This window comes from Stegostoma tigrinum, chromosome 17, assembly GCF_030684315.1.
Source record: "Stegostoma tigrinum isolate sSteTig4 chromosome 17, sSteTig4.hap1, whole genome shotgun sequence".
Classification (NCBI taxonomy): domain Eukaryota; kingdom Metazoa; phylum Chordata; class Chondrichthyes; order Orectolobiformes; family Stegostomatidae; genus Stegostoma; species Stegostoma tigrinum.
The window spans coordinates 56,813,551-56,836,595 of record NC_081370.1 but is presented as its reverse complement, the minus strand read 5'-3'; the positions used below and the strand labels follow the sequence as shown (position 1 = coordinate 56,836,595).

At 42.8% G+C, this 23,045-nt stretch overlaps 1 long non-coding RNA gene across 1 annotated transcript; it reads right to left on the bottom strand.

The window, feature by feature from the left end:
• Positions 1–1,905: 1,905 nt before the first annotated feature.
• On the bottom strand, positions 1,906–16,841 carry LOC132210680 (uncharacterized). Its single transcript, XR_009446821.1, has 3 exons — positions 16,338–16,841; positions 14,080–14,153; positions 1,906–4,926 (listed from the first exon to the last, which is right to left on the bottom strand). It is a non-coding gene; the product is annotated as an uncharacterized LOC132210680 (long non-coding RNA).
• Between the last annotated feature and the right edge of the window lie 6,204 nt (positions 16,842–23,045).

Below are 23,045 nucleotides of genomic sequence, written 5' to 3'. Positions count from 1 at the left end.
TGGCATTGATCATATGGCAGGACACGCTGATATTGATCATGAACCAGGAGACACAGGTATTGATGTAAAGGTGGAAATACTGTTATTGATAATAGATATCCTTGAAAGTTGCCACCCAGGTTGACAGGGCTGTTAAGAAGGCATACAGTATTTTAGCTTTTATTAATAGAGGGATCGAGTTCCGGAACCAAGAGGCTACGGTGAAGCTGTACAAAACTCTGGTGCGGCCGCACTTGGAGTATTGTGTACAGTTCTGGTCACCGCATTATAAGAAGGATGTGGAAGCTTTGGAAAGGGTACAGAGGAGATTTACTAGGATGTTGCCTGGTATGGAGGGAAGGTCATACGAGGAAAGGCTGAGGGACTTGAGGCTGTTTTTGTTAGAGAGAAGAAGGTTGAGAGGTGACTTAATTGAGACATATAAGATAATCAGAGGGTTAGATAGGGTGGATAGGGAGAAGCTTTTTCCTAGGATGGTGACAGCGAGCACGAGGGGGCATAGCTTTAAATTGAAGGGTGAAAGATATAGGACAGATATCAGAGGTAGTTTCTTTACTCAGAGAGTAGTAAGGGAATGGAACGCTTTGCCTGCAACGGTTGTAGATTCACCAACTTTAGGTACATTTAAGGCATCATTGGATAAGCATATGGGCGTACATGGAATAGTATAGGTTAGATGGGCTTGAGATCGGTATGACAGGTCAGCACAACATCGAGGGCCGAAGGGCCTGTACTGTGCTGTAATGAGAAAAAAAAAATAAGACAGAAATCTGATTGATGCGAGTTCATTCTAGCTACTTAACAGTTGCAAAACTCAGAATGAAATATAAAATGTAAACAATTGATGGCAGAATCCTTTGCAACAAAGCTCTCGCATGCATTCACCCTACTGTCACCTTCACTCATATTAAATAAATGAGACATGTCAGAGGATTTCACAAAAGTCAATTGTAAAGTGACACCAGCCTTGATTTGTTGCTGCTGCTCTCTAGTGGAAGGATCATTGTATTACAGACTCTACTTCTCCCAGTTGCTTTGGGAAAAAAATGGATATCATTGATATTTTCTTTATCAAGCTGTTCGGAATCAATATTACATAGCTTTGCAGCATGCTGGGCTTGAACAAATGAAATTTAAATGCTTGAAGAAATGCAAGGTAATGCATTTTTGGGGAATTAATTGGATGAGACAATGAAACATTTTGAACAGAGCGGAGGTGAAGAGAGGCAGGGTCAGATATATAAATCTATAAATATGGGAGAATACTTTGGTGTTGTCACAGATAAATTATATACCTTGAAAATCCTCAGAGCTTAATCCCAAGGGTTAGTCAGCCATTGTGCTTGCTGATGCCCTGCAGCAGGGGGAAATGGGCACATGGACCATCACTGACTCATCTAAAGCACCCGTCTAGACGCATATGATGGGAAGATCTGGCACCTGCTCATTGCTGAAGCATCAGGACCTCCTCAGGCTGCCTCAGCTTGGTCATATCTAGAGGTCCCTTGTCTTTACTACTTCATTTCTTCCTGCTGTCTGCCTCTTGCATCCCAAAATCTACCAAGTGCTGTCCTTAGACAATGTTACAGTTAATACCACTCCACAGTCTACACATTACAGCATCCATGTGAGATATACAAGATCCTAGATCATTAATTCTTCAATGAGGAGGCAACAAAAGTCTACTTCACTCAGAAAACCCAAGTCAAGATATCAGTTTCCTAGTTTGAACATCATTGCTCAAGTGTTGGAGCTGTTATGCCAGATTCTGGGATTTTCAGAGCTGATTATTCTGACACAAACTGTATACAGAAAGCATAATTCATCAATATCAACTCAAAAGTATTTACATCTTCATATTTATTGGTACAGCTAAAATAAATTACCAATTACGTTATAGTGAGAGGGCTCGATTCTATTTTATTTTAAATTCCTTTATAATTTTTAATCAAGAATTGTGTACCACAGGGCCAATTGCCATTCAGGATTATTTAGTTGAAGTATTGCTTTCTTCATTTTTAATATCCATCGTGCTAAAATTAAACGATTAAGTAAGCGATGTTCCCTACAGTGTAATAGATTCATTTCTGCCAAGCTCAAAGGCAGTGAGGCAAACACATTTTAATAATGTTCTTTGACAAATGCAAAAACCTGTTTAAACAGAACCTGCTCTAAATGTAAAGATCTTTACTGTGAGATTTCCCTTCCTGCAATCGGTCCACCCACCTCTTGGGAGTGTTCCCTCCTCTCAATACATCAACATCATGGAGTTCTGTCTTCCAGTTAAAATAAATAAAATGACTTGAAAGAAGACGCAGGCAAATAGACACGAAAGTTAATAAAAGCACAGCAGCAGCCACATTCGGAAAGCCTATAACAGGCTTTGTTTGATGTGTTTGAAATTCTGTGAGGAGTATGGGTAAAGTGATAAGTGATGCGCCTGCTTAACTAAGAACGAATACTGAGAAAATAGTCGCCTTCATGCATTTACCAACTATCTGTTATTCATGAGGTGCATGTTTCATGTCAAGTTTATTACCAAGACAGAGATAATCTATTTGCCGTAAATTTGGCTAATAAATTAAATCTGCTTCAGGAGCTGTAACATGCTGATGTTTGAGAGGCTGGGTGATTCTCCCCAGAGTGAAGCAGAGCCTCAGCTGTTGGAGCTGTTTCATTCTGTCTCTCCATCACGTGCTGGCATTAATATTTTAAGATCTATTGTCCCTTCTGAGAAAATCAAGCAACTCAGTCTGCATGTAGCAAAATACCATGAATTAGTGCATTATCCTACAGTCCGGAACCATGATAATTCCAGAGGATGTGGTAACAGAACAATAAAATGCATGAATGAAAATCAAATGTAGATGCAATAACAACACAAGGATTGCAATTTTTAAAATTATCACATGTACCAAGATACAGGGAAAAGTGTTGTTTTGCATGCTATACAAGCAGATTGCACTATATAAGGTATACTAGGGTAGCAGAAGAGTGCAGAATACACTATTACAGCCACACAGAAAATGCAGAGATCTGTTCAAAAGTCTGATAACAACAGGGAAGAAGCTATTCTTGAATTTGTTTGTATATATGTATTCAAACTTTTATATCAGCTGCCCAACAGAAGAGGGTGGAAGAGAGTATAACTGTGGTGGGAGGCGTCTCAATGATGTTGGTTGCTTTCTTGTGGTAGCTGGAAGAATAGATGGGGTCTATGGATTGGAGACTGGTTTGCATGCTGGACTGGGCCATGTTCACAGCTCCGTAGTTTCTTGCAGCCTTGGGAAGGATAATTGCCATATCATGCTGTGATGCATCCAGATAGGATGCTTTTCCGTTGCGTGTGTAAAAATTGGTGAGAGTCTTTATGGACATGGCAAATTTCCTTCGCCTTCTGAGGAAGTAGAGGCATTATTGTGCATTCTCGACCATTGTGCCAACGTGGGTGGACCAGGATAGATTGTTGGTGATCATCATTCCAGGCGCTGTTGACTATCTCCACCTCAGCACCATTGATGTAGGCAGGGGCATGCCCTCTTCCTGAAGTCAATGACCAGCTCCTTTGTTTTGCTGACGTTGATGGAGAGATTGTTGTCTTTACACCATAATGCTAAGCACTCTAAGTTTTTTCTGTACTTTATCTGGTCATTATTTGAGATCGAACCTACGATGGTGGTGAATTTCCAGATGGCGGTGGAGTAGCAGGGCTGCATGCAGGCTCACGGCCCGGGCTCATTCGCTCCCATCTGCTTTGTTTTTTTAACTTTTGTATCTTCTCTTTTTCTCTTCCATATTCTTCTGTTTTGTTTTCCTTTTCTGTGGCGGGTTAGTTGGCAGGATCGGCGTGGCAGCGAGAACAGGCCATGTGTAGAGCGCGGGGAGGCAGCTTCTCCTGGTGACTGGGCAGCAGGCCTGGAGGCAAGGGACTGTTTAACATAGCAGTGCCGGTAAGGCGACATCTGCAGGCCCTGGCCTGGCAGCACAGCCAGGGACTCATGTTGGCCGTGGGCCCAGAGCAGGAGGTCCTGCCGCTGGCGAGGCAGTGTTATGCCTGGATCAGGGGGTCCTGGTTATCAGTGAGGCAGCAGCGATAACGGAGCTGTGGGCTCCTGGTTGTGGGGTAATGTGGGTACAGAGGTGTCAGCAAGGCGGGCCCAGCAGTGAAGAGATGGTGTATAAAGTGTGCCAACTCTGATATTGGTGATTGTGGCACAGGCAGTGGTGAGGCAGTGGAGGTCTGCCTTCCAATTACTGGAGGCTAGGTGCCAGCATGGGCTGGGTTGGAAAGACTGTTATTCTGAACTTTCCTTTTCTTTATTTTTCTAATTTATCCCTTCAATCTGTAATGCTGGAATTTTTATTTCTTTACTTCCCTGGCTTTGTTTCCTTCGTATTTGTTGTTTAGAATCTGTACCTAGGCATCTTTGCACTTCGATAACACAATGTGAAGCTGGATGAACACAGTGGGCCGAGCAGCATCAGAGGGGCAGGAAAGCTTGATGTTTCGGGTCGGGACCCTTCTTCAGAAATGGGGGAGGGAAAGGGGATTCTGAAATAAATAGGGAGATGGGGGGAGGCGGATACAAGATGGATAAAGGAGAAGGTAGGTGAGAGGAGTCAGACAGGTCAAAGAGGCGGGGTTAGAGCCAGTGAAGGTGAATGTTGGTGGGGAGTTAGGGGGGATAGGTCAGTCCAGGGAGGACAGACAGGTTAGGGGGACGGGATGAGGTCAGCGGGTCGGGGATGGGGGTGGGGCTTGAGGTGGGAGGAATGGTTAAGGAGGCGGGGACCAGCTGGGCTGGTTTTGGCATGTGGCCGGGGGAGGGGAGATTTTGAAGCTTGTGAAATCCACATTGATACCCTTGGGCTGCAGAGTTCCTAAACGTCAGTAGTCTGGCCTCGTTGATTGAAGAATTTTCAAACCTGAAAGTAGGTTTGAGAGAACATTGTTAGTGATTCTGATACATTTAGAACAGAGGCTTACAAGAGTAGAATGATTATAAGATATGTAAGAATAAGATCTGCTGTAGACATGTTGCAAAGAGTTGCCATGCTCTCGTGCAATCTTTTTGTCTGGATGCGCACATGTGTACAACAACAACATTTTGCATTTATCTAGCATGTTTAGTTTTGTGAAATATTTGACGCTGAGCCAAGTTAGAAGATACAAGGGCAGATGACTAAAGGTTTGGTCATCAATCTCCACTTGCTTGATTATTTTGGTTATCTAAATGGCAACCCCTTCAGTTTAAAATGTGGCCCCTGGTTTTATTTTCCTAACCAAGGGATCTTACCTTATTGATCCTTTTAAGCACTTAATCAGTTTTGATGAGATAACTTCTCACTCTTGGAAACTCTACAGAATTCAGACCCAGTTTATGCAATCCTTTTTTGTATTACAGGCCTGCAATTTCTAGTACAAGTCAGGTGAACTTTCATTGCACTCTCTCTACAGTAATAATATCCTTCATGAGATAAAAATATATCCTTAAATGCTTGCTGAACAGAGTTAGACATTGTGCTCATATCTCAGCCTCCAATGACAACCTGTAGAGGTTGTACAGTCTGCGCCAACAGAAAATGAGGTCCAGCACTCAGCACTTATGATTTCTCAATTTCCTGGAATCCTTGATTTCCTTGAATGCTTTTTAGACATTTTCTGAAGACTTGCTTCATTGATGTTCTTGTGGTCGCAATATTCTCACTTTCTCAAAATGAGACAGGAGTTAATCCTTTCTTGAGTTACCACAGATCAGCAAGGAAAGCAAATGCTAGACTAACACTATCTTTCACTTCAGGAAATTGCTGTTAGATGTGGATATTTGTGCTGTTAACGGCTATTTATCTGTATTACAATATAGTTAAATATTACATATTATAAATAAGAACAAAGCACTGTGGCTGTTGGAAATTTGAAATAAAAACATTCAGCAGGCCTGGCAGCACCTGTGGATAAAGAAAAAGCATTGACGTTTCAAGCCGAATACAACATATTCCATCTGCCATGTTAGGATTCAAATCTATGTCACAGGGACATTAGCCTGGAGTCCTAGAATACAGGTCTAGTGACATTACCACAGTGTCACCACCTCCTCACGTGGGAAAGCAGAAAGCATGTCTTGGGGAAGAATGTTTTTATGGCAGAGATAATGCGAACTGCAGATGCTGGAGAATCCAAGATAATAAAGTGTGAAGCTGAATGGACACAGCAGGCCAAGCAGCATCTCAGGAGCGCAAAAGCTGACGTTTCGCTCCAAGACCCTTCATCAGAGAGGGGGATGGGGAGAGGGTTCTGGAATAAATAGGGAGAGAGGGGGAGGCGGACCGAAGATGGAGAGAAAAGAAGATAGGTGGAGAGGAGAGTATTGGTGGGCAGGTAGGGAGGGGATAGGTCAGTCCAGGGAAGACGGACAGGTCAAGGAGGTGGGATGAGGTTAGTAGGTAGGAAATGGAGGTGCAGCTTGAGGTGGGAGGAAGGGATGGGTGAGAAGAAGAACAGGTTAGGGAGGCAGAGACAGGCTGGGCTGGTTTTGGGATGCAGTGGGGAGAGGGGAAGAACTGGGCTGGTTTTGGGATGCAGTGGGGGAAGGGGAGATTTTGAAGCTGGTGAAGTCCACATTGATACCATTGGGCTGCAAGGTTCCCAAGCGGAATATGAGTTGCTGTTCCTGAAACCTTCGGGTGGCATCATTGTGGCACTGCAGGAGGCCTGCAGAGGCATGATGGACATGTCATCTAAAGAATGGGAGGGGGTGTTAAAATGGTTCGTGACTGGGAGGTGCAGTTGTTTGTTGCAAACCGAGCAGAGGTATTCTGCAAAGCAGTCCCCAAGCCTCCACTTGGTTTCCCCAATGTAGAGGAAGCCACACTGGGTACAATGGATACAATATACCACATTGGCAGATGTGCAAGTGAACCTCTGCTTAATATGGAAAGTCATCTTGGGGCCTGGGATGGGGGTGAGGGAGGAGGTCTGTGGGCAAATGTAGCATTTCCTGCGGTTGCAGGGGAAGGTGCCAGGTGTTGTGGGGTTGGAGGGCAGTGTGGAGCAAACAAGGGAGTCACGGAGAGAGTAGTCTCTCCGGAAGGCAGACAATGGTGGGGATGGAAAAATGTCTTGGGTAGTGGGATCGGATTGTAGATGGCGGAAGTGTCGGAGGATGATGCGTTGTATCCGGAGGTTGGTGGGGTGGTGTGTGAGAATGAGGGGGATCCTCTTGGGGCGGTTGTGGCAGGGGTGAGGTGTGAGGGATGTGTTGCGGGAAATGTGGGAGATGCGGTCAAGGGCGTTCTCGACCACTGTGGGGGGAAAGTTGAAGTCCTTGAAGAACTTGGACATCTGGGATGTGCGGGAGTCGAATGCCTCATCCTGGGAGCAGATGCAGCGGAGGCGGAGGAATTGGGAATAGGGGATAGAATTTTTGCAGGAGGGTGGGTGGGTGGAGGTGTATTCTAGGTAGTTGTGGCAATCGGTGGGTTTGAAATGGACATCAGTTACCAGCTGGTTGCCTGAGATGGAGACTTAGAGGGCCAGGAAGGTAAGGGATGTGTTGGAGATGGCCCAGGTGAATTTGAGGTTGGGGTGGAAGGTGTTGGTGAAGTGGATGAACTGTTCGAGCTCCTCTGGGGAGCAAGAGGCGGCGCCGATAACGTCATCAATGTAACGGAGAAAGAGGTGGGGTTTGGGGCCTGTGTAGGTGCGGAAGAGGGACTGTTCCACGTAACCTACAAAGAGGCAGGCATAGCTGGGGCCCATGCGGGTGCCCATGGCCAACCCCTTTGTCTGTAGGAAGTGGGAGGAATCGAAAGAGACGTTGTTGAGGGTGAGGACGAGTTCAGCTAGGCGGATGAGGGTGTCGATGGAGGGGGACTGGTCGGGCCTGCGGGACAAGAAGAAGCGGAGGGCCGTGAGGCCAACGGCATGAGGAATACAGGTGTATAGAGACTGGATGTCCATGGTGAAAATGAGGTGTTGGGGGCCAGGGAATTGGAAGTCCTGGAGGAGGTGGAGGGCGTGGGTGGTGTCACGGACGTAATTAGGGAGCTCCTGGACCAAAGGGGAAAAAATGGAGTCCAGACAGGTGGAGATGAGTTCAGTGGGGCAGGAACAGGCTGAGACAATGGGTCGACCAGGGCAGGCAGGTTTGTGGATTTTGGGAAGGAGATAGAAACGGGCCGTGCGGGGTTGGTAAATAATAAGGTTGGAGGCTGTGGGTGGGAGGTCCCCTGAGGTGATGAGGTCATGAATGGTGTTGGAGATGATGGCTTGGTGCTCAGGGATGGGGTCATGATGAAGGGGGCAGTAGGAGAAGGTGTCGGAGAGTTGGAGTTTGGCCTCGGCGATGTAGAGGTCAGTGCGCCATACTACCACTGCGCCACCCTTGTCTGCGGGTTTGATGGTGAGGTTGGGGTTGGAGCAGAGGGAGCGGAGCGCTGCCCGTTCTGCGGGGGAGAGGTTGGAGTGGGTGAGAGGGGTGGAGAAGTTGAGGCGGTTAATGTCTCGATGGCAGTTGGAGATGAAGAGGTCGAGGGAGGGTCGGAGGCCTGGGGGTGGTGTCTAGGAGGAGGACTTGTGTTGGAGGCGGGTGAAGGGGTCAGTGGAGGGAGGGTTAGGCTCCCGGTTGAAGATGTAAGTGTGGAGGCGAAGGCGGCGGAAAAACTGCTATATGTCCAAATGTGACTGGTATTCGTTGATGTGTGGTTGTAGGGGGACAAAGGTGAGCCCCTTGCTTAGGACTAACCATTCGTCCTCACTCAGTGGGAGGTCTGCGGGGATAGTGAAGATGGTAATGTTTTTATGGCGCTTGGTTGGGTGGGAGAGAATGTGGCATTTACACTAATGCTGGGTTTAACAGAGATGTCGGTAATTTTTTGATGCAGATCATATATCACCTTTTTATTTAAAGATAGGAATTGTGTCAAGTCTTCAGCTCTGGTACAAGGCTGCAGGTCGTAACCATCTCCCAGCAATCATGTGATCTTACAGCACTTTCTGCTGGTGATGCAAACCAACCTTTTACATTTTCACATTAATCTTTACAAATGACAGGCCAAAAGGATGGAATAAGGTGAGATGCTCAAAGGGGATTTGGTGCTAAGAACCATGATATTATGCCAACAGTTGGGCAAGGCAGCTGCTGGGACAGCAGTTTCCTTACTTTTCATCTCTGTGTACAAAAGAAATGGGAATCAGAGCAGTGAACATATCCCATAGGTAAGGATGCTTTGATTAAAGTCTCAAAAGCAGATGGAGCAGCATGCCTCTCAGGAAGTATTGGTGAAGGACAATGCTTGTGCCCAGTGTTCTAGGAATCAAACTAAATTAGTATCACTATCTGGCAGTTAGGCTGCCCCAGATCTAACTGAATAAGGAGTTTTGCTTTCCTAAAAGCATTCTCTTTGTGGCAGCTATGTTCTAATGCTCCTTTTCTGTTAAAGCAGAGGGGCTCCTGAGATGCTGCTTGGCCTGCTGTGTTCATCCAGCTTCACACTTTGTTATCGTAAATGCCATCTTTCTGCTTTCTGCTACTGTTCCTTGGTTTGAACAATTGACTTACAAATTGGTTGATTCGTGGGATTGTCAGCCAAGTGCTGGCTTCACTTCATGGAAGCTGAGAAGATGCTACCATGAAAATTCGCACTGATTGAAATTTATTCTGCAATTATGCAAATTCCAGAAATAATTCAAAATGTATTAAGCACTCAGTGTTATCCTTCATTAGGTTCTATCAAATTAATGGGATCCTGATAAATTTCAGGTTCAGGTTAAGGCACTCTGGTGTAGAGGGAATGTCCCTATCCCTGAACTGGGAGGCCTAACTTCAAGTCCCACCTGCTCCAGAGATGTGTAATAACATCTCTGAACAGGTTGATCGGAGCAATAGGTTACACCACAAAAAAATTACAAAACCATTTTTTAATAAAGACACCATTACGCAAGAGCTTTATTCAATATTTTCACCACTAGGAAAAGCACCCATGTGGCCAGCGAAGTAGTAACAAGCAAAGCCCGAGGTGGGCAATGCTTATGTAAAAAAAAGTGAAGGGGGAGGGTAGGGATCAAATCAAAATAGAATTGGAGGGGAAACAAAGGGCTCCAACACCCCCCACACCCCCATCCCCAACCACCGCAACCCCGTCATCTTGCCCACCTCTCCTTAAAGGCATGGAGAGCACTGGTGGACGCTGCATGCTCCCCACCCAAAGAGACCTGGGCTGGAACATAACTGTGGAAGAGGGGCAGGTTGGCAGAAATGATCCCCTCCAAGGGCCACTGCCAAAACCAAACTTAATTGTCAGTAATCAATTCAACGGAAGTTGAATCCCTGACTTCTTTCTTCCCTTCATAGGGTAGGAGTTTCCTGATAATTAGTGTGAAATGCAAACACTCCACAAATCTCATGTACAAGCCATTTTTCTGAAGAGAAGGGTAATTCTAAGTACTAACGGTAATGAGCACTTTAATGTTTTCGAGAAGATTTGTCGCTCGGGTTGTGGATGAGGTTGTAGACATGCTCGCCGAGCTGTCAGGTTTGGTTGCAAACATTTCGTCACCCTGCTAGGTAACACTGTCAGTGCACCTCGGTGAAGCGTTGATGTTCTGTCCCACTAGTTATTTACATGCCTCAGTATGCTGGGGTTGTTGGTATTACTTCCGATTCTGCTCCTCAGTGGTTTGTACACAGGGTCTAATTTGATGTGTTTTTTAATGGAGTTCCAGTTAGGATACTAGGCCTCCAGGAATTCCCTGGTGTGTTTCTGTTTGGCTTGTGCAATTATAGATGTGTCGTCCCAGTCAAATTTGTGTCCCTCATTATCCGTGCGTAGTGAGACAAGTGAGAATTGGTTCTGTCTCTTGGTTGCTCGTTGGTGTTCGTGTATTCTTATATTGTCAGTTTATTGCCACCTAGAGACACAACCAGTAGATATAGATAAATGGGAATGGGGAGTACGGGTAGCTGAAATGGGTTGACTGTACTGAAAGCAACATGTTTCATGACTGAACCTGAAGTGTGCAAGTAGATAACAGACATAGAAGGAGATGGTCATGCTTTAAAATTGTTTAACCCAATATTGAGCCTTGAAGCCTGTATGGCCCCAGACAGTAGATGAGATGTTGTTTCTTCAGTTCATGTTGAGCCTTGCTGGAGCATTGCAGCAGGCATGAAACAGAAATGTTGGTCAGGGAACACAGGGTGAGTTGAAGCGCCAGGCTGTTTTCTGAATTAAAACTAGCTTACACATAAATTTAACAAATTAATTAATGAAATTAGATTTCTGAAGTAAATGTAGAAAGACAGGTGCATAACTAGTGTCAAACTTACAGGACAACGATGAAACTAAAAACTATCCTAGTTCAGGAGCAAGAGAAACACACAAATCTTAGATCTGGGAAAGAGTCAAAAATGTGCTGATAAAGAGAGGTGAACAATCATTTTCAGCTACTGTTAACACAGGAAGATGCTGATATAGTTTCCTGAACAACAGAATCCCATCAATGAGTCCCTAGCACATCCATTATTAAAGCAAAGTACTGCATTTCCATGAGTAACAAATACACCACATTAACATCATTGGCAAGTAGAGATATAACATTTGAAATAATTGCAAGCTGGCTGATTTGTTGTGGATGTTCTCCAAGTGCACACCACATCAACAGTTAATAACTGTGGTGCTAACGAGAACCTAAAACTGAATATCACAAACAGAATATTTGAGGTAAAGACAACATCGCTCATTTTTAATACTTACGATGCACTGCCTGTCTTCTGTATTAACATGTGTAAATATTAAAGTGCATCTTTTTTTATACCATGATTGATGTTCATAAAATTTCAAAGTAGTCATCTACTTTCCAAAATGTTTTCTGCAAATATTATCTGAATAATAAATTTATGCATATATTATATATTCATGGATTCAATGTAATTTATAGAAGATAAATGTTCTGTGTGCACCAGAATCCAAGATGTTAACAATATATTGTGCATAAATTTTAAGCACTTCCAGAATGGCCACTGGTACTGACTTATATATCGTGTGTAAAGCTGTAGATGAGACAAAGAACCCAGATACTATATGATACAAATGGTGTGTAAACTCTTCTTAATTAAGGACTTGGCTTGCATTCAGTTAAATATCAATAAACTGACACAGCATTGCCCAATTAGTACCAAATGTCAAAATCATTCCTGGCTTTAGGCTGGTGTCGTAGTCTGGTGAGAAGACCACTATGGTGATAGCTTGCTAACTCTGGTGACTTTCAGACTGAAAATCACATCCTTATGGAGCTGTTAAGATGTATTTAAAGCAAATAAATGTCCCTATTAGGTTGTGAAACAAATAAATATGTATGTTTTTGCTGTGAAATAATTACAAACCAATGGTACTTTAGTTTATTCTGATACTGTTGGTTACACTGAAACTGCTCTTTGAACTCTAAGAACTCACAAAGACTGGTAGAGTTGCTGATAGTGCCAACAACTGTAAAAGGATACAACAGGATATAGATGGATTAGTGATTTGGGCACAGAAATGGCAGGTGGAGTTTAATCCACACAAATGCAAGGTGATGCATTTTGGAGGATCAAATTTAGGTGTGAATTATACTGTAAATGGCAGAACCGTAAGGAATATTAAGATTCAGATGGGTCTGGATGTGCAGGTCCACAGTTCCTTACAAGTGGCAATACGGGTGGCCAAAGTGATTAAGAAGGCACATGGCATGCTTGCCTTCATCAGCCAGGGCATGGAGCACAATAGTTAGCAAAACATGTTGCAGCTGTATAAAACCCTTATTAGACCGCATTTGGAGTACTGTCTACAGTTTTGGTTGCCACATTACCAGAAGGACGTGGAAGCTTTGAAGGGAGTGCAGAGAAAGTTCACCAGGATGTTGCCCGAGTGCATTGGCTATAAAGAAAGGTTAAAAAAACTAGGATTGTTTTCACTGGATAAATGGCGGCTAAGAGGAGACCTGGCAGAGGTCTACAAAATTATGAGAGGGAGAGATAGGGTGGAGAGACAGAGGCTTTTCCCAGGGTTGAAGTTTCAATTACAAGGGGGCACAGATTCAAGATGAGAGGGTAAAAGTTTAAAGGAAATGTGCGAGGGAAGTTTCTCAAGCAGAGAGCGGTAGGAGCCTGGAATGCATTGCCAGAGAAGGTGGTGGAAGCAGGCACATTGGCGACATTTAAGAGGCATCTAGATGGTTACATGAATAGGGAGGGAATGGAAAGACAAGGGCTGAATAATGGCAGAAGGTTTGTTTTTTAGTTCAGTCAGGGCATGATGATGGGCACAGGCTTGGAGGGCCAAAGGGCCCATTCCTGTGCCGTACTTCTTCTTGTTCTGTCTCTCTCTTGAACTGGAAGACTGTGATGATTTGTTCTGCTTGCTAGAAAGTAGAGGTAGGGCAAGACTTCCACTTGGCCAAGTTGTATACACATATTTTTCTACAGATATGTATTTCCTTTCTCTTAGTGCAAGGTCAAATGTAAAGTTTTGATCATCTACCAGGAACCTTTTGAGAATTTGGAGATGCAAGGTACGGATTGTACAAAGATTTGGATGTCATTGTCAACAACATTTTAATGAATCTCCATTCATTCCAAAAACAAAGCTTTAAAAAAACCTACATTTTCTAATATTAAAATAGCCAATAATGCCTACACTTCAGCTTCTGGTGTGCACATTGCATTCTGGTATTTCCCATTCATTGCAAAATAATATTTACCAGTTATTGACCTATGTTTCCAGCTTACCCAAATTCAGATCAACTTGATTGGTTAATGGGGCTATTAATTTATCCTGAGTTTGGAAGTAGCACTCTAAAACAAATGGGATGACCCTGATTAGCATCTGCAAGGGCTGAATGCCTGTATCTGACCAAAGGTCATCTCACACAGGTTCTCAGTGCCGTGAACGATTGTTGAATACCCTCCCCAAATTCGGCTACCCACAAAATTTATCAAAATTCTCCATCTGCTGCACAATGACATGCCAGCTGTGATCCTCACCAATGATCCACCATTGACCCAGTGCAAAGGGTTGTCAAGCAGGGTTTTGTCAACTTACCAATGATCTCCTCCATCTTCCTTGCTGCAACACCACACTCCATCTGTTAGGCTGCCTGTCAGAGCAGACCAAACCTGGAAGATGAGCAGGAAACTGTTCAACCGTTGAAGCCTCAAGGCCAAAACCAAGACTGCCTCAAGTTCTATCATCAAGCTGCAGCACACAGATGATGCCTGCATGTGTGCAATCTCAGAGGCTGAGCTACAAACCGTAATTGACTCATTCACTGAGGCCTATGAGAAAATGGACCTCAGTCTAAACATCTGGAAAACAAACATTTTCTGCCAGCCTTTTGCAATGAAGTCCTTGACAAAAAAGGCCTGAAAATTGCCAATTGAGGCCCTTCAGAGAACAATTCATTGCATTTATGAATCTAATTAAAACAAAGAACACAGAATAGTATGGCACAGGAACAGGCCCTTTAGCTCATGAAGTTGTGCCGAACATGACACCAAGTTAAACTAATCTAAAGTACTGGCAAAGATCTGTAGCTCAGGTTGTAGATGAAGTTGTTGACTTGCTTATTAAGTTGGCTTGCTTTTGGTCAAACATTTTGTCACCATGCTAGGTGACATCATCAGTGGAGCATCTGATGAAGCAATGTTTTCCTACTCTGCTTAGAATTTATACTGTCCAGCCCGTTATGGTGAGTAGTGTCATTTCCGGTTTTGATCTGTATGGGTTTATACATGGTTCCCAATTCTATATGTTTGTTGATTGAAGTATGGGTGGAGAACAATGCCTTTAGGAATTCCTAAGTGTGCCTATGTTTGGCTTGGGCTACAATTGTTACTTTGTCCCAGTTAAATTGTTGGCATCATGGCATTTTGTAAGCCACGTTAGACCTAACATGTTGACCACACTTCCCTACATCAGGAACATATCGGAACTAACAAGCCTCCTAAGACCAGTAGGAATCATGTTGGCCCACAAGCCCACAGCCACTCTACAACAAACATTTACAAGGGTTAAAGGCCCAATTCCCACAGCATGCAGAATGAATGTAACTTCAATGTATACCCGCTAGTATTAGACATTTCAACTCTGGGTATATGATTCTAGCTGTCAAATCTCTCTGTGCCTCTCATAATTTTATAAACATCTGTCAGGACTCAACTCAGCCTCTGTCACCTCAGAGAAAACAACCATAGCTTGTCCAGCCTCTTCTTATGGTTTATACCCTCTAAGCCAGGCAGTATCCTAATAAACCTCTTCTGCACCCTCTCCAAAGCTTCCACATCCTTCCTGTAGTGTGGCAACCAGAACTGAACGCAATACTCTAAGTCTTATAAAGATGCATCATTTCCTGAGTCTGGTACTCAATGCCCCGACCAATGACGGCCAGCATGCCATAAACCTTCTTTGCCACCCTATCTACTAGTAAGATCATTTTCAGAAAGCTATCATCCAGGATCCCAAGGTCCGTCTGTTCATTAGAGCTATTAAGGGTCCTGCTATTAACTGTACAATTTCCCTAAACATTTGATCTCCCAAATTGTCACACCTCAGAAAGAGAAGGGACCTTTTTAGATGTTTCTTGAAACATTGTAATCCATGACACTACCTATTTTACAGTGTGGTGAGGATTTCAGTTGACCAGACTGTGGTACAGAATGTAGCATGGGATCAATTTCCAGTCACATTAGTTCATGGGGGCCATGCCTCCTTGCCTTACCCTAAACTGATAAGAGTTGATACCCTCAAGCATCACATAATCTGTTGTTGTTCCAAAAAAAAACTTTAATCAGAAAATGTAGAATTGTATTTTTATTTTACCTGCTTCAAATGAAATAATAGAAGACACATATGAAAATACAAAGCAGTACAGTTATTTAGATTATAATTCGAAAATATTAATTTACTAATGTCTCAGTCATTTCTTAAATGTGTTTGTGAATGCTTTCCTCATTTGACATTGAAATTGTAAATACAGTTTAAAAGAATACCATGTGTCCACGATTGGTCCAAATACAGAGGAGAGGAATGTGACAATGCTATTAGATAAACCCCATATCTGAGAATCCATGTATATTTCTGCACAAATGAAAATAAAATGAAATAGCTAATTTCCACACATTTATATTGCAGGTTTCTCAAAAACATTTTGAAAATACTTTGCCTGCTGCAAATTTCTTTTCAAAGTGCAATTGCTTTATGTTTTAGGCAGACAATAACAGCTTAAAATACGGAATGAATAACTCAAGTTAATTTACTAACATAATCTTCATCCTCTAGCAAAGGTAATCTTGGTCACATACCTTGAAAATGATAGAAATCGTGTGTTCATTAAATGACTGATTTTACCAAGACACAAGCCTGTCAAGAGAAGAAAAGCATTTCACTGACAGTACACTTAGAGATTGAGATGGAGCCGTGGCAGTAAGTAGTGGATAAAGCGTTTTTTTCCTGACATGTCAGTTGCCACTCTATTATTCTGATACTCCTTCAGGGCAGGCAACATATTCATTTGGTGCGGCACAGTATCATGCAGCTAATTCCCCAGCTTCTGCAGCCTATCAAAAGTAAACATTTCATTGCATTGAAAGTCCAGTTCAGCAGCTGCCTGAAGAGTAATTAATGACAGATTGCTGTATTTTGTATTGTCGAAACAGTACTTGATTAAAGCTCAAGGAGCTGCTGCTGCTAAGCCTGCTCATGAAAGGGTAAATGCCAGCCACGTAGCATTAATAAAAGGAAAATATGCAGGATGCAATTGTGGCCAATCATTTCCTTTCATCCTGAATTATGCAGTATGCCACACAGACACGTTACAGGGAATCTTCGTTTGCAGAGTAAAGCACCACATTGCTATTCAGTAAATTTCTGAACTAAAATCTATCATGTGCAAGGCCAAAGCCTTATGAAGATACCTGGGAGCATTCATTGCTACTGCTTCACTCGCTGGTTTTTACCTCAACAGACTACTGACACCACAAAAGTTGACGCTGATGATGAGTAGAAGCCAAAGCAAAATAATAAAAAAAACCCATACTTCATTCACCTAGTAAAAGATCTTACTTTGCACATTCAGTGTGGTGAGGTTGGTTCTTTTGTGAAACAATAAGCTATTGAACAAAATGAAAATTGCTCGAGAAACTCAGTTCTGATGAAGGGACACTGGACTTGAAACATCCTCTCTGATTTTCTCTCCAGCAGTGCTGCCAGACCCGCTGAGGTTCTCCAGCAATTTCTGTTTTCGTTTAGATTTCCAGTATCAGTAGTTCTTTGTTTTATTTTATAAAGCTGTGGAATAAATGTGTCCCTGAAAACACATTATAAGGTTACAATAGTCATGTACAAAGGATGGCAAAATATATGACAGAAAGCCTTTGCAAGAAACAATGCCCGCAAACAAATTAAATATGATATATTTAAACTCGTATTTTGTCTTTTCAGTCACCAAACTTTGCTACTTATTCATTTAACACTGGTTGCTCCCATAGTGCACTTTTCGATTAATATGGTGGAGGACAAGGCTTAAATATTTTTTGCTCTCTTAATGTTTGCATTACAGTACTATACCTAATACACTGCAGTATTGGGCTTCTTTTTAGGTACAGCTCAGTGTATGGTTGTAGGAATGACCTTAATCTTCCAATCACTTGCCATTCATCACCTCGTCCCCATGTTTGCATCTCCAATCTGGGACAGCTGCAGTACTCCAAAGGTGCCCAAAACAAGCAGGAGAAATGGTACTTCATTTCATGCTTAGGCACTTTACAGCCTTCAGGACGCAGCATTGAGTTTAACAACTTCAGAGCATGAACACTGTACCTCATTTTGATTGTTAACATCCACAACTCTCTGCCCCCAACACCACCAAATTCCATATCTTAATAACATGGTTTGCTGATCATTTGCTTTTCTTACCGTGAAGACATTGCCAACTGGGCCAGCTTTGATTGCCCATCCTTAGTTGCTCTTGAGAAGGTGGTGGTGAGCTGTCTTCTTGAACAGTTGCAGTCCATCTGCTGCAAGTTGACCAACTATGCTATTAGGGAGATAATAAAATGTGAGGCTGGATGAACACAGCAGGCCCAGCAGCATCTCAGGAGCACAAAAGCTGACGTTTCGGGCCTAGACCCTTCATCAGAGAGGTCTAGGCCCGAAACGTCAGCTTTTGTGCTCCTAAGATGCTGCTTGGCCTGCTGTGTTCATCCAGCCTCACATTTTATTATCTTGGATTCTCCAGCATCTGCAGTTCCCATTAACACTGATACAACTATGTTATTAGGGAGGGAAGTTCAGATTTTGACTCAGCAGCAGTGAAAGAACGGTGACAAATTTCCAGGTGGAGATGATGAGTGGCTTGGAGGGAAACTTGTTGGTGTTCTCATGTATCTGCTGCCTTTGTCCTTGTAGATGGAAGTGGTTGTGTTTTTGAAAGGTGTTATCCAAGGATCGTTGATGAATTTTTCTACTCAACATGGCAACAATAGCTATAGATTTTCAACAATTCAGACTTAACATCAACACATATTTTTCATCTGTATTCCTCCTTTACTAATGTTAACACTCCTTTTGTCTTCTGGTCTGGGTAGCTTCACCACATGTTCCACTTGGTTCTTCTCCCTTTTTGTCAACAGCACATAAAAAAATTATTCAATGCCTTCAGTTCCGAAGAAGAGCCATAGTGAACTCGGTGCATTAACACTGTTTCTCTCTCCACAGCTGCAACCAGATTCACTGAATTTCTCCAACACTTTTCATTTTTATTTCAATATCTGTTTTATTCCTTGTTTAGTCCTCAGTGTTTACTACTGTGCAACACCTGGGGTTCATTGCTTCTCACGCTCATTCCAAAAAAATCTCCTAGGAATAAATCCCTACGGGGAAAACAGGGAATGTGTACCTGGCTGAGACACTATAGCTCAGCTAAAGCTCCCATTGCTGCACATACGTTAGGCTAGAATTTTTAAAAGACAACATTTCCCAGCTACTCCTGTCTGTATAATCACTTTCTGAATTTAATAAGTACTGAGAAGTGTAAATGAAACAAAAGCTTCCAATACTCCAGTCACAGTCAGATTATCTGAAGATATGCTGTTAAAAATTGGGAATACACATTGCAAGACTCCCAGATCTTCAATCCTGAGTTTGACTGCTGATTATTGGAGAAACGGCTCTCATTATAGAATACTTGGCTTCCTTAATTTTGTGAGAGTGTACTTAATGTTGGGGATATGTTTCCAGCTTTAATCATGGATCCTGGTGTCTTGCAAGAAACATTAATCATTGTGATAAAATGGTTCACATCCACATGAGACCAATTTGCACGTACACTGCCTGGTGTACAAATGTGTCACTGCCTCTTTTCAAGGTATTAGCTGCTCATAGCTGTTGTTGCCATGGTGATACTTGATGCCTCCATCTGTCTGTTGACTAGTAAAATGAATCCTGTAGATTCTTTAATTGATCTTGTTGATCATGAATAATTAATTTCAGGGTTCAATTAGCACATAAGGCATTGGTGCAGTGGTGTTACTGTGCTGTAAAGCAACATAAAAGGATGCTTTCTTCGGACTGTTGTTTTACACTGTTTTTAATATTATTTTTTTCAGCTAATGTGAATACTAAATGTTCACCATGCAGATATACAATAATAAATTTCCTCTGAGGAGGAGAGCGATGAACCTTGTTTTGGGGAAAACTGCTGCAGGAGCCATTCTAAAAGGTCAGCATTGACAGACTAAGCAATTTTAAGCCTCCTGAAACAGTCGCAGCGTTCCTGTCCTTTGAAGATCTAATGTCTTGGTGTGTCTGCTAGCCATGTTAAAACTGATATCTTTGTCAGAGTGGACATTTATCAAGGCAGTTTTAATATTTTCTTGTTTAAAATATATGGTTGCCATAACAGACCGTCTCTGTATGTTTTATTGCATTTGAATACAATGCGTCTTCTTTAAGCTAGCATAGTACACGAGCATATAGTATTTTGCACATTTTTCTGAGCTGAATATATTGTAGATTTCAGGTTCTCACACAGGTTTCTGTCATATAAATGCAATACCTATGGGGCAAAATACCAGGGCTACCAGTTGCCATGGAAAATATTACTGTGAAGTGCAATGCACCGACCGTACTAAAAGGTCCAGTGATGTAAAACCACAACTGACTGAATGTGTTCATGGCTCATGGAATGAGGGATGTCGCATTTGTTTCTTTTGCAGTGCAATATGAGAAAAAAAATCATTTGAGATAGCGAGTAGTTAGGGCCCAGAAAGTACTGCCTGATAGTACGGTTGTGGCACGTTCAAGTGAGGCATTCACAAAAACACCAGATGATTATTTCAACAGAAACAGTCTGTGGGATGCGAGGAAAAGGTAGGAGATTGGCAATAAGACAATGACAGCCAGTACAGACATAAGCGGCTGAATCGCCTCTTTCTGCTCCATAACAATTCTGCAAGGCATAAGATGTTAGTATAAGGTAGTATACCTGATGATAGTATAAGGTAGCAGTGGCGGTTAGATAGACCTTAGGCTTAGGGTAAAAGTTTGGCACAACATCGTGGGCCGAAGGGCCTGTACTGTGATGTACCGTTCTATGTTATTTACATAATTTTCCTATAATACTTGACTAAGAATAGAGTATGAGGTCATTTTATTTTATAGTTTAGTAGTGCAAAAACAAATAGTCATTTCACTGAGTCCCTCTGTATTATGCACTTTTATTAAGCAAGAAGATAAACAACCGAGTCCTCTTCTACACACCACTAGGGACAGAATCTTTTGATTCCCCACCAGTGGATTTGCAGACTGGGAGATCCTATGAAAACTCCCCGGTTTAGCTTCCTACCATTCTCCCACCTGTATTACCGTCACTAGAAATTTTATGGTGGCAGCGATGAGACCTAGATCCACCGTTGCCTCAGTTCAGGGATTTATGGGGGAGTAAAGAGGAAGGCGAGGGGGAAGGTGAATGATAAAAGAGGGCAGGGAGAATGAGAGAAGATAGTTGGAAAGGGGAAGAGGAAGGGGTTGGGGATAGACAGAAAAAGGTTGTGGGGAAGCAGGAATATGAAAGGGAAAGGGTGAAGACGAAAGTGGAAGGGAGGAAAAGAGGAGGTCCCAGAAGGAAAAAAAAACATGAAATGTGCCATTTTTTTGATTCTTTCATGGAATGTGGCCTTTGCTTGCTGGGTCAGCATTCATAGCCCATCCATGGTTGCCCTTGAGAAGGTGGTGCCGAGCTGCCTCCTTGAACCACTGCAATCCATCTGCCTCAGGTTGACTTAATACCAAATATTGGTACAACTCATGTCATATATTTTAAAGTGGAGCTCCAGAATGATGGCATATTCATTTACAAGTACAATTTTTCTTTAAACTGAGTTTTGCCACTGGGGTTGGGGGAAGTAATGGAAGAGACAGGAAGGGGTGGCAGAAGATGAATAAAATGTTACGGGAAGGAGGGAGGGGAGTGAGGGAAAAGGAGGAAACATATGTTGGCAGGAGAAAACGACACCACCTTCAACAAACACCTTTCCACTTTCTGCTCATCTGAGTTATTCCCGATCTAGCCTTTCTATCAAGGCACCCAACCCTCTCTCTGCACCCCTGCAGCCTCAGCTTCCAGCTTGCACTTAGCTGGTTATCACCCAAGACAGAATCCAAACACCATGGTTTATAGTCAGTTTTGTTGCAGAATCAAATTACATGTGCGTTGATGTCCATCTCAATATTAAGATGATCTTGCTCCATCTTTAATGTTTTTTCAGAAGTGACATGGTGAGATTCTCGCGAGGCCCACAGTGAGATGCTAATTGGCAGTCATTACTGATTGTTAAAACAATGTCTTGTTAACAGTGCAACATGTCACATTAATTAATATTTAGACTCCTTTCTTGCCTAACTTATCAAACAAGCAATATGTTGGGAAAATTCAACGAGAAAATCAGAGCGTGTTCTGGTGGATTCATCTTTCTGCATTGCTCTGAAGATCTCCAAGCAATAAAATCTCAGAAGTTTCTCCATGGGTGCCACCTGAACACATTCTTGATGCCCAACAGTCCTCTGTCCAGGGGACATCTTGCATTGCAGCGGTGCGCTATGACAACATTATACCTACTCACTGAACCAGTGGTGTCAACAACAAACACACTACATTTGTAGCAAAGACATAGAACATATATAACATAGAACATTACAGCACAGTACAGGCCCTTCGGCCCTCAATGTTGTGCTGACCTGTCATACCAATCTGAAGCCCATCTAACCTACACTATTCCATGTACATCCATATGCTTGTCCAATGACGACTTAAATGTACTTAAAGTTGGTGAATCTACTACCGTTGCAGGCAAAGCGTTCCATTCCCTTACTAGTCTCTGAGTAAAGAAACTACCTCTGACATCTGTCCTATATCTTCCACCCCTCAATTTAAAGCTATGCCCCCTCGTGTTTGCCGTCACCATCCTCAGAAAAAGGCTCTCCCTATCCACCCTATCTAACCCTCTGATTATTTTATATGTCTTAATTAAATCACCTCTCAACCTTCTTCTCTCTAACGAAAACAGCCTCAAGTCCCTCAGCCTTTCCTTGTAAGACCTTCCCTCCATACCAGGCAACATCCTAGTAAATCTCCTCTGCACCCTTTCCAAAGCTACCACATCCTTCTTATAATGCGGTGACCAGAACTGTACGCAATACTCCAAGTGCGGCTGCACCAGAGTTTTGTACGGCTTCACCATAACCTCAATGTTCCGGAACTCAATCCCTCTATTAATAAAAGCTAAAACACTGTATGCCTTCTTAACAACCCTGTCAACCTGGGTGGCAACTTTCAAGGATCTGTGTACATGGACACCGAGATCTCTCTGCTCTTCTACACTACCAAGAATCTTACTATTAGCCCAGTAATTTGCCTTCCGGTTACTCCTACCAAAGTGCATCACCTCACACTTGTCTGCATTAAACTCCATTTGCCATGTCTCAGCCCCAGCTCTGCAGCTTATCTATGTCTC